This window comes from Hippopotamus amphibius, chromosome 4, assembly GCF_030028045.1.
Source record: "Hippopotamus amphibius kiboko isolate mHipAmp2 chromosome 4, mHipAmp2.hap2, whole genome shotgun sequence".
NCBI classification, from domain to species: domain Eukaryota; kingdom Metazoa; phylum Chordata; class Mammalia; order Artiodactyla; family Hippopotamidae; genus Hippopotamus; species Hippopotamus amphibius.
In genome coordinates this window covers 130,835,229-130,847,484 of record NC_080189.1, presented here as the reverse complement: position 1 = coordinate 130,847,484, position 12,256 = coordinate 130,835,229, and the positions used below count along the sequence as shown (strand labels likewise).

The following is a 12,256-nucleotide window of genomic DNA, read 5'->3' as shown; positions in this document are numbered from 1 at the left end:
CATCCTTTCATATCTTTCTAATGCCTTCCCCTTTCCACTTACGTCCGTTTCAAGTCCTCTCAATCATGTCAGTGACTTCTGTCAGATGCATTTCCCTCTAGTCTTTATAAGATTCGCTTCATCTCTTGCCAAATCCTCTTTCTGATGTCATCCTGTTCACCAGATGTTTTCATCATTGCTTGCTGCACTTCCATGTCCTCCTTTCAGTGACAAAATAATGCACTGCTAGTGAAAACGATGGATGAAAGCATCACTAGCGTCCCCAGTCCTGCAGTCCCACACCCGTGCTGTACAGGTCTGCAGGCTGAGCAGCACCTTCCATAACTGCAGCTATGTAACATCAGGCCCGGGAGCTATCCTCATTAGTTAAGGAGTCCTGGCTGTTGTCACGGAGAACTGGGGAATGCTCAGATGCTTAGTACAATACAAGTTTATTTCTCAGTCATGTTGGAGACCAATGCAGGTGTTCCTCTGCCTGCACACAGTGATCCAGGAAGCCAAACAAAGGGGAGGGTGACATGGGGAAATCGCTTAGCTCTCTCTGCCACATATGTTGACAGATGTTTCACAAATAAAGAGACCTAAGTTCTAATACGTTTGGGAAATGCTGAATCAAATACAGTGAAACAGGGTGTGTTGTTTTGTTCTGCTTTTGCTGTAGGCTTCCTCAGGCCATTACCATCCTAAATATGCATAGTTCATTCATTTATCCACTCACCCAGTCATTCAAATATATTTTGGACACACAGGCTGTGGAAATACAACCGTTGTAGCATCAGTTTTTCTTGTTCTCATGGAGGAGACATGAAATCTTAATTAATTTATCGCACAGCACAAGTTTAGTGACAAGCCGTGTTAAGTGCTATCAAGGGTGTTGTTGGGGCCTCCAGAGACACGACCAGGAGGACTGGGCTCATCCGTGGGTCAGGGGAGGCGTCCCCCGGGAAGGGTAACTGAACAAGGTGTCAAGGAGCTGGAGGTTTCACTAAGGGAAGTTGTGTTTGAGGAACTCTCAAAGATAAACAAAACTGGACACTAGGTAAAGTGGAAAGGACAGATTTTACTCAGTGATATGCTTCTGCAACAGGGAAGCGGGTCCAGCATGAGCTGAACTCAACTTCCATCTGTACGGAGATGACCGGGTGCTTTAAAGGGGGGATGAGGGAGTCAGGAGGGGACCAGCAGGGCCTGGAACAGAGTCAGGGATGTGAAAAATTAGCAAGGGTTGGTCAGTGTGAGTGCGACTAAGCCGCTGTGTCTGTATCTGGCCGTGATGGAGGTAAGGACTCTATCATCCCACAGAGATTGGGAGGCAGGGGGCCTGTCCTTCCTGATGGCTTCATTTCAAAGGAATGGACTTCAGATCCTTGAGAAAGACACTCTGAGCTGTGGGGGATATATATATAGTACATCTCAGAAGGACAGGAGAAGGAGTCACAAGTATAAGCCCTTTCTAGGACATGCTCCAAGAAAGGGTGCTCGGGGCCTATCCTCAGGTGTTAGCTGGAACAAACGGTAAATCCTTTAGGCGGCCTTGAGCTTTCTCAGGCAGGTGCTCTGAGAGGGGCTGGGGCCATCCTGGAGATGTGACCTTGAGCTGTTAGAAATTACATTCATATTTGTTTAAGTCCTTTAATTTGGGGACAATAAGTGGATGAAATCATTTGTGCTGAGACTCTGCATTCTTTATAGGCCAAAGTTGAGAGAAAGGCCTGGGGGAGACTGGCTCGAGTCCGAGTCCGGTCAAAGAGAACATCTCTTAGGAGCAAAAGGACACAGTGTGCCTGCGGCCGAGGGTGAGGCTCCCAGGTGGGCAGGGACCTGCAGGTTAGAGCCCTGTGTGCAGGCACAGAGTTTCAGTGGTGCCTAAGAGCAGCAAGAGACTGCGTGCTGGATTGGCTTTGGAACACTCTGGCTTCCAGAATAAATGGAAGGGATAAGAGGAGCTTTGGAGATTCGGAAAGAGGATTGCTGGGTCCAGGTGCGAGACGGCCAGTCCCTCACACAGTTGTGGAGGGAGAATGCAGCAGAGGATTTGAGAGCACCTGGGAGGTAGAATCGACAGAATTGGGTGCACACTGGATGGGGAGGAGGTGGTAACACAGTGAAGAAAAGAAAGACATCAGGATACAGCCTCAAAGAACTGCATGCAGAGCACCAGCCAAGAGAGGTAGAGGGGCCTCTCCTCAGGGAGGAAACACCCAAGGGAACACGAAAGGCAACATTCCAGATGGATTCTGTCTTTGCCCAGAATTTGAACTAATTAACAGCTATTGGACATTTGTAATCTACAGAACATTCTTAGGGAAACTATTCTAGAGATGTTTTCCAAGTATTTTTTTTTCCATTTTTATTCTTATACAGAGAAGCAAAAGTTCAAGTTCATGAGAGATTAGAAAATTCTTCACATCTCGAATGTCTCTTTTGAGAATTACAGTAATCATAACACAACATTTTAAATCAACTATACTCCAATAAAAATTTTTTAAAAAAGAATTACAGTAACCAATATCTACTAAGTGCTAGGCCCTCTTACAGACACCTTGATAGATAATTATCGCTTATCTTCAGGATAGTTTAGCAACTGGGTATTTTTGTGCAGTTTACTGACAGGAGAGAAGCGACAATACTCACTTTGCAGTCACATTGCCAGGAGGTGATGGACTCAGGGTCTCTCTGACCGGAGGGCTGGCTCTGGAGTCCACCTGGGTTCAAAGCCTGGCTTTTTCTCTCTAGCTGTGACCTTGGGCACAGAATTTAACCTCTGGCTTGCTCGGCTTCCTCACGTATCAAATGGAAGGAATACTTACACCTACTGGTAAACTCGTTAGACGATTACATGAAACAACCTGCACACCTGGCCAACATGAGTACTCCAGAAAGGCTCATTATTCCTCCCCACGCTCCTTCTGCAAAGAGGGTAACTCCCACTTGGCCATTCAGATTCTCCCTCCTACCTTTCAGGATGTTGTTTCTGCATCTCCCTTCCTTGTGACCTGTCTGTTAGGAGTGGCCACTCCTCACTCCCGAGGTATGACTTCCTCTCCCAGGCACAGCCTGGGTCTGTTTGGCTCCAAGGGTTCCGAGTTTGTTCCCTTTCTCTTCCAGGTTCCCTTATTCCACCACTCAGCTCTTGGGAGGACTTTGATTTCTTTTACCCTTTTAAAGACTTCTCATCTTCTCTAATAAGCAAAGTGTCCACAGATGTCTGTGTTTGCATCACCGCCGGTCTCGTGAAGACACAGCTGATTCTGCACAGGTCTCAGAAACAATGACCTCAGTTTCCAAATTTTTTTGGGTTTAAAGATAAACCACAGTTGGAAACAGCTCCAGACACTGCTCTCTCTGCTGTTCTTGAGGAGTTCTCTGGAATGTGAACTACTCAGGCCAGCTCTCTTCTATCTGCAGGCTACTGTGGATGCTAATAATAAACTAAGATTTAGTAACTCATCTGTTGCTCACTCACTAGAGGATGTCTTCCAGGCGCTCAGCCTCCATCATAGAACATGAACCCCTGCTCAGTAGTCTTGGCACCTGCTCGGTTTGGTGTAGCACAGACCCTGGAGCCGGGCAGCCTGGTTTAAACACGGACTTCACCACTAACTATCCAGGAAACGTTGAGCAAGTTGTTTAGCTTCTAAGTGGTCCACTTTCCCCATCTGTAAAATGGGATACTCAGTGTAAGAGAGTTTTTATATATAAGGAGACTGGCACATAGTAATCACTTACATAATGTCATCATTTGCCCCAGCACCTTAGTCAGGTATAAACAAATTCCCAAATAGAGAGTGTTCAGTTCTTAAGGCTGAGATATAAATAATGGTTTGTTTCTCAGGACATTTCATTTTCCTCTGGCTTTCTGTCTACAGCCTGCTTCACTAATGCATTTTGACAATTCTCACAAAGGATAAATGACCAATGATAAAGCCAACATTTTGGTCCACTTATTTTACTCCAAGCTCTGTTAAGAAATATAATGGAGAAAATGTTGATTCCATTGACTAACAGGAGTTTTGGGTGTTATCACTGTAACTTTTAAAAATTGTTTTTGTTACTGTTATCACAGAGAATAGGACGTTGCTATATTTTTGAATTTAACAATTCTCGTTTTTAAAAAATAATTACCAATGAAGGAAACAAGAACCTTTCTTTGTGAGTCATTGATGCCTTTCAAAATGTTGAATTACCTCTCTGTACAGTACCTCAGTTTCCAGAACTCTAAAATGGGGATAACAATGTTATCTGCATTACAGAGCTGCTGGGAATTTTAAATTAGGTAATAACATGGAAAGGGCTTAGAATGATACTCAGGACAGAGTAAGTTCTAGTAAATATTATTTATTTATTTTTTAACATAAAATTTCATGGAATATTTGGTTTCCAAAACAGCCTTCCCGATATGATTAGTATAGATTGGCCTCACTTGTTGAAAGCAGGGCTTCCTTTCCCTGGCCTCTCAGATTTCCTCCAAAAGCCACAGGGATTGGGTATCTGAATCTAATAGTAGGGTAGTTACAATCCTGTTTGCTGGCTGGAGAAATGCAGAGACGCAGAGGAGACTGGATGTCTTAGCAGCAACGGGTCTGTGCTGACTCTATTATCGTGGTAGCTCCCTAAACACTTCCTGGGCAGATGAGTCATGATTCCTGGAACTGTCTGTCAGAGGAAGTTTGCTTCTAGGACGCCTAGCATTTTGCTTAGAATTCAGAGATAAGCTATTTCAATTCTATGGACAACCGCTATTCAAAACCACACATAAAAAGTGAAAACAGTGCCAAACAATTCAGTTGAAGACTCTCTACCGGATATGAATCTGGCATTGGATGAAGCAGGATCTGGACTCAAAAGGAGCTTAGAATGAAGCGTATCCATTGGTTAATGAAGCCAAATACTTTTAAGTGTCATTAAGCCTAACAAGAAGCATTTTAGAAGAATTTTAAGACTCCAGAGTTGCCCAAGTAAAATGTGATTTTTTTAATTACAAAAAATTAAAAGGAGAGACGTTTATCTGTCTGAGCAAAGGCCCTTTCCTCAAAAGAAAATGCTGATCATTTCTCACCATCCCTCACAATGAAGAATTTTCACGCGACTGCATTAATTTGCTGCAGTTAATGAGGCAAACACACCAGCCTTCAAAAGAGAGCCTTTGCTCTTGGATTCAAAAGAAACTGTGTGTTTCCTCTCTCAATATTGTCTCAAACATGAAAGGCAGGATCAGGATAAATAATAATCAGACCTATGGATCATTTCCACACTACCCGGAAGCCAGGGAAAATTCCATCAGATGCTCAAAACTTGAAATTGCTCTATCCACACTGAAATTGCTCTATTTCCTGGTGGTCCTCACCCAGCTCTGCTCCTCAGACCACAGGCATCAAGTGCATGCAAGGTCTCTTCCACCATCCAAGAGGCAAAATGGCATGAAGGAGAAGGCATTAATCAGAAGGCTAAATTCAAACATCAAGAGTCATTGTTGTGGATTTCAGTTAATTCCACTGATTGACTATTTTTTACAATGGGAACGATTTCCACCTGCAACATTTCAGAATTTTTCCAAAAATGACATCTTTACCCTTCAGTTCTTACACATACTTATATATTGAGCAGGCTTTCTCTTCCCACCCTTGCTCAACTGGGAAAGAGCCTGCATGGCAGTGCTCTCAGTATTTCCAGCTCCAGATTCTAGGATTTCATGTTGTGCTATAGGTCCCTCCCTGTTTCTGAGTCTGTCTGTAGCAGGTGGTGAGGCTTTTAGGAGGCAGAATAATTTTTTGTAAATGTTGAGTGCTTCACAGTAGCAGTAGAGTTGGCAGAGGGAAGGCTGTGGTTCATGAATTAAATGTTCATGTACACATGAGGGAGAAAATGCTTGGCTTTCAAAGCATTTCACTTCCCACTAGGGAGGGAATTAGGCACTTATTGGTCCGTCAGTGACTATCAAAACTTATGTTTGTAAGAGCTCTTCAGTCCCTGAACATCTGTAAGAATGCTTTTTTTAAATCAAAGAATTAATCTAATTAATAATAAAAAACCTAGTTATGATTTAAAAAGGAAGCATTGCGGATAAAATATAGTTTTAAATGAATGCTGGAGGAGATTACCTTATATAATAACATTTTAATGGGCTAATTTTCATGGATAATCTTGAGATACATAAACAAGATTATGGAGACAGACATGATATTTTTAGTAGACTAGCTGGGTATCTGAGAACCTAAAAAGGTATGGAATTCTGAGACTAGAAAAACATTACCAGTGCATATCTACATTGCTATGTCAATAGATTCCCAGAGATAATGCTTTAAAAATAAACTTATCTGGTTACACAGCAATACAGTCATTGCAGACAATTTAGAAAATGTAGAAGAACCTGATAAAATAAAAACAACGTAAATTGCATCACTACTGATACTATTTGGTGGTATTTATTTCCTGTAGACCCTCCCTATATATTTATTTTATTTTAATATTCGAAGGGGATCATTTTGTACATACTATTCTATAACGACTTTTTTTTACATATGACAGTAGCTTGCGAATGTTTCTCCTTGTTATTTGTTTCACCACAACATTTGCAACATCGAATGTTCCATCATCACAATACAGCCACCCATTCTTGTTGTGAAACTCTTAGAATCTTTGCAAATTTCCACTCTTATAAACAATGCTGAGATGAAACATCTTTGTAGTTAAACCTTTGCATACATCCATGACTAAACAATGATTTAAAAAAACAAACCAACCCAAATCAGCCTTTATGGCTTCTAAAATAAGTAATATATAGAAAGCAAAAATAAATATCAACACACTATTAAGAGGGGACGGCAAGTAGCCACCACATGGAAAGGAGACTACATGGTCTGTGTTTGAGACCAACCTCTAATACAGAGTGACACAAAATAACTCAGAATGTGGTCTTTCAATGGTGTTTCTTGGTCTCATGCAAAGCCCAGCACTGTGAGTCATTGTTTAATTTTAGATGGTACCTCATGCTTCCTGCCACACCCTGCAGCACAGGGCAGCGCAGCTTTTCCTGTGCCCGGGAGATGTGTGCCTCTGTATCCAAGTGCGCAGTGCGCACCTCTGAATCTCACAGAGGAGCTTTCATCTCCTGGGGCCATCACAGAGCCATCTAGTCTACCATGCTCTGCTGATGCACTTTCATTTAAATAAACATTTGCCTGATTTACCTCCCACAACTGGGTTCTATTTCTCCCCGCCCCACACCCCCCAGGCTCTTCTCATCCACAATGGGAGCTTTTACCCTACTAAATGAATCTTGCTTGGCAGTTTCTCTTATTGTTACAGGCACATTTCAAAGCCCTTCAAATTTAAAGTAAACTCTGAAAGTTCCAAGTTTATCCAGGAGATTTGTTTGTAAACTTGGGCAAGTGTCCTCAATAACTGTTCTAATAAAGCAGTTCCCACAGTTCCTGGTACAGTTGTTTTTTTGGGGTGGGGAAAATCAGAAGCGGTGCTCCAAAAATTCACCAATTCCCACTCCTCTGGAGCTCCAGTGGGCACGCAACCAGAGCTGCAGGCTGGCAGGATGGACAGCGGGGAGGAGGCTGCAATAGAAAAAAGCAAGGTAGAGCCACTTTGCTTACCAGTGGTCTCTCCTTGATCCACGCACCAGGGCAGCCTGGACTTATTTCCCAGTGTCCTCTTCACCACCAGCCCTGTCATAATCCACCACCTCCCTCCACCCAGACACACACTCCGCGCTTAGTCTCCCCCACTGTATGATCTGCGCTGGGCTCTGCACCCCACACGTCAGGGATGGCCTCAGTGTACATGCTAAACCAGGTCGTCATAGCAACACACAAAACCAGGTTGTCGTAGCAACATGCTGCCCTCGATGGCCATCCATCTCCTCACAAGTAATTCATTGATTTGTTGCTTCCCCGTCTGGCCTGCCAGGGATGATTTCTGAGAAATATTTTACATGAGTCAGTTCAAGTTCTTTCTACCCATCATATTTTTTTCTCTCAAAGCTATTTCTGTATGGTTTCTATAGAAACAATGTTGGTTCCCTTTGCCTCTGACCAAGAGTTAGAATAACGTTTGGGGTACTTTCCATATACCAGCACTCATCCTCAACCTATTACATGGTTTATCTCATTTCCTAAGCACAACAACCCTATGAGATAAGTACCATTAAGATGCCAAGTTTACAAAGAAATTTTAGCTTATGGAGGTTAAGTGATTTTCACAAGATTGTATTCTAAACAAATTTTAGAACTAGACTGGACTTTTAATCTAGAGTCTGACACTGACCACATTGAATATACTCTAGTGTATTCTTACAATAAAATTACTGTCCTGATCGCAATTGAAATATAATCTTCTACTAGTGACATTGACTTAAAAAAGCCACCCTATGAACTCACCGAGTTCTCAAAAATTTAACTGTCTTCTTTACACTGACCAGAATTTTTATTCTCTAAAAATATCAGGAATTCTCTTCTACATCTAGAATTGTCCCTCATGGCAGATGAATTATTTCAATTACATATTAAACTCTAAGGATGAAGTTCTTTTGGAGATTTTAAAGATTTGTAATAGGAAATGGGCAAAAATTTTTTCAAGAATTTTCTCCATATTTTAATGATATCATCTCAAAGAAACTCTTGATTTCTTTATATGGACTTACATATTTAATTAATTAATTATTGATTATTAATAATTAATTCTTAAGATTAATCCTCCACTATAAAAATTTTTTTTCTTCCAGAAAAACTTCAAGTAAGTAAGAAAAACAGCACTTAGAAAAAGGTATGAATTAGATGCCGATCTAAAGTAGAAAGGGCTGAGTTTTAGTTGTTACTCACTGTGATTCTAAAATGGCTTTAGAAGTCTCTCTCTACATCCCAAACTGAGGTAGGAGACAGTTATGATTTCATTCATTACAATCACAAATTTTAAAAATCAGAAAACAATTTAGTAACAAAAAGGCACTTGAAAAGCACATTTCTGTCCTGAGAATTCTTGCACTTCTTAAAGTTGACTCCTGCTGAGGGAACAGGTTACACAGTAGCTGACCCTGAATTCCTCCAGACTTGAGTTCCAGCGATTCTAAAGTACCTACAAAAACCTTCATCTTGTAAAAATCTCGCTCTGTCAGTGATGTGTCTTTGGTTTCCTATCTTCCATTTTGTATGCATGGATGGGTCTGTACTATTTAGGAGTCCACCAATCATTTCATGTTGCAACTGTAGTCTGAAATCTCTAATAGTCTCATCAACTCTGCGTGCACCAAATTATCAAACCCATGCAAAGGAAGTAGATAGAAATTGTTAAATGTGGCTTAGGCAAGAGATTTCCTTCCTCTTTGAGCAGTCTTAAGAGTGGTTGAGATATTTCAGGGTGGCGGTGGGGGGTGGAAGATCTAAAACATAAAAATCCTAAATGAATATTCCCCTTAAGAGAATAACTGAAAAGATTCTACACAGGAGGTTTTGTACATACACATATCTACATTTGAAGATACATTAAATGGCCAACTTGAAAATGTAAGCAGCATTTCAAGTATTAAAAAAAACCCCAAACCTCTAAACACAGTTATACAAATTCAGTCTTCATATTCAAAGTAAGAATCTCATCTTTCACTTCTTAATTTCTACCAGTTTTCTTTCTATGGACTCAATTCCAACCCTGAATACTATTCAGATGGAGTAAATCTTGAGGCTTTCTAAAAGCAGGGGAAATGGTACCCTTAGCAGGACCCAGCCGCATGCTGGCCAGTCATCCTAGTGAGTCACAGCTGGAATGTTCTGTGGTTAACATTCTGCTCTGAAAACAGAATCTGGAGCAGCGGGCAGCAACTGGTTTCCACGGCAACCAGTATTTGTGTACTTTGAAAAATGACTGTTCTTTTTTGTGTGGTAAATTTACGCGGGAATGAATTGTTGAGGTGACGTTAGCCATCTGTGTGAGTACAAACAAAAACCCCTGATTTAATTAAGTGTAAACGTTAGAAGGACATAAGTTTAGGGGTATGGGTTTTCTTTTTCCCTATAGAGGTATTGTTCTACCCTAATTAATTCATTAATGTATTTGACATTATATTTAAGTATTTTCATCAATGTCTATTTGATGTTTATTTCAGTGTATCATTCTCTCCCCTCCAAAGGCAAAAGAAACTCATTGTTATTCATCACGGTTCCCTCCAAACACACTCCCTTTGCCCCCACCCTGCCATTCCATCCACAATGTGTTATTTAAGAACCACTGGGATCAGGGGCTCTCCTTCAATGAAGTCATCCCATCCGGAAAGAAGAAAAAGAAATCCCTTCCAAGTCATGTGAAAATGTCACATTTCTTAACCTTGCTGAGCTGGGAGGCAAAAACACTACACTGTTTATGACCTTGCACAGAATCTAAAATATGTTCCCTCAAAATGTCACTGCCTCGTGTTTCAAAAGATCCACGGAGCTTAGGGCAACTCCGGTTCTAGAGAAATCTTACCTCATGTTATGTTGGATAAAGGTGAAGTGATTAAAGTTTTGGCCTCTGCACTACAATCCAAAGTTCAGAAGGAGCCTTTCAGAGTGGAAAACAGTGGAGTGTTTTCTTGCTGATTGTGCCTCGGCTTGAGAACAGTATGTTTATTTTTGTATTAATTAGTTTTGAATTGGAATTCATACACTAGGCTTAATGAAAACTCTGTGGCTGAAATAAATACCCTACAGTGAAGCAGCAGTTGAGGAGTAAACAGATCGCCACCCGGACTCCTCCCCCACCTCCACCTCCTGCAGTGGATGGTGGGGCCAGAGATGGTGAAGGGCTGTTTTTGTTTCCTCTTCTTTTTATGTGGCTTTATCCTTTCTCTCATCTTTGTTTCCTTCTTTAGACATCTGTCAACCACCTACCATATTAGAAGCTTGATAATGTCCATATTTAAAGCAGCAGTATTTAAAAAATTAAAAGGAAGCTGAAGGGATACGTCTGAAAAATCAGCCTCATCTTTATCATTTGCATAAAGTGACTAGGTCTAGTACTTAAGGGTGAGTGATATGACGGACTTCTGAGTTTCTCTTTTTAAATCTCAGCGGACCTTCAGACCCTTTGCTGCCTGAAAAGAGCACACTGAAGTTTAGGACTGTAAGACCCTAATATGTATCTGTGCAGGGTTCAAGTAAAAATGCAGTTTCATGCCATGGAAATCCATGCAGTTGTGGGGGAAATCGTGTTCCTTTACTGAAGCTGTATTGGGAAGCTGCCCCAGACAGAGCCCTGCGCCAGGCTGTGAGGGGATGTGAGAGGTGGTCAGGCTCTAAGGAAATTTATAATCAGTAGGGGAGACAGACACACATGCCCGTCATCAGAAGGTGACCATTTCCACAAGGAAGCACAAATGAAAAGCTGAGGTTTTTCAAAGGAAAACTAATTTATGACTGGCTACAGGGATTAGCAAAGGCTCCATGGAGGGGCTTTGTAGAATTTGTTTATGAAGTTTTCCATGCTCAAAGCAGCATGTTTCAAAGAGTATTTTTATCATAACATCTCAGTAAATAAAAATAATTTGGGCAGTTTGGAATTTATTGAATACAGATGATACAGTTACATACAGACACACACACATACACTCACACGTACACTCAGACGTGTGTACTCCCCAAGAGAATGATAAAGACATTTTCCATTTTATTATAATGGGCGGCTCATCCCAAGGATAACTAATTGTTCCAGTTATCCCCTGTCTCTTAATGGGGAATTAAGAGAAGATGTAATGGCCTGAGTTATACGGAAGCCAGTCTTTTTTGGATGATCATTATTTTTCTCAATTGAAGAGGTATGGCAGAGAGGTTTATTTTTTCAGTTTGGAGATATATATCTGATAAAATTATTAAATGAGGCAGATGAAGGGTACACAACAGGATGTATTAATACTTCAGTGGGAAAATGGGCAAAGACCTCAGCAGAAAAGTTGCAAGAGAAGAAAAAGAAATGCCCAATAAACATGAAAAAAACTTCATCCCCCAAAGTAACAAATTAAGGCAATTACAAAAAATTTTTTTCACTATTAGCCCCAGGTTTAAAAATAACAGCAGTCATACATATACACACTACTATATATAAAATAGATAACTAATAGGGACCTACTGTATAACACAGGGAACTCTACTTGATACTCTGTAATGACCTATATGGGAAAAGAATCTAAAGAAGGGTGGATATATGTATATGTATAACTGATTCACTTTGCTGTGCAGCAGAAAGTAACAGTATTGTAAATCAACTATACTCCAATAAA

General features: G+C 40.9%; 1 protein-coding gene and 1 long non-coding RNA gene across 4 annotated transcripts in view; one reads left to right on the top strand and one right to left on the bottom strand.

Moving 5' to 3' along the window:
• The window catches only part of LOC130851435 (uncharacterized), a 33,580-nt gene extending 30,258 nt beyond the window's left edge, over nt 1-3,322 (bottom strand). The window contains exons 1-2 of one of the 3 annotated variants that reach the window (XR_009053195.1): nt 2,958-3,322; nt 43-225 (exon numbers count right to left, since the gene is read on the bottom strand). This is a non-coding gene — a long non-coding RNA (uncharacterized LOC130851435). The remainder of the gene's footprint in view (nt 1-42; nt 226-2,957) is intronic. The other 2 variants (XR_009053196.1, XR_009053194.1) reach the window with 2 other exon arrangements.
• CUBN (cubilin) overlaps nt 1-12,256 on the top strand; it is a 275,207-nt gene that overhangs the window by 85,233 nt on the left and 177,718 nt on the right. The window lies entirely within an intron of this gene.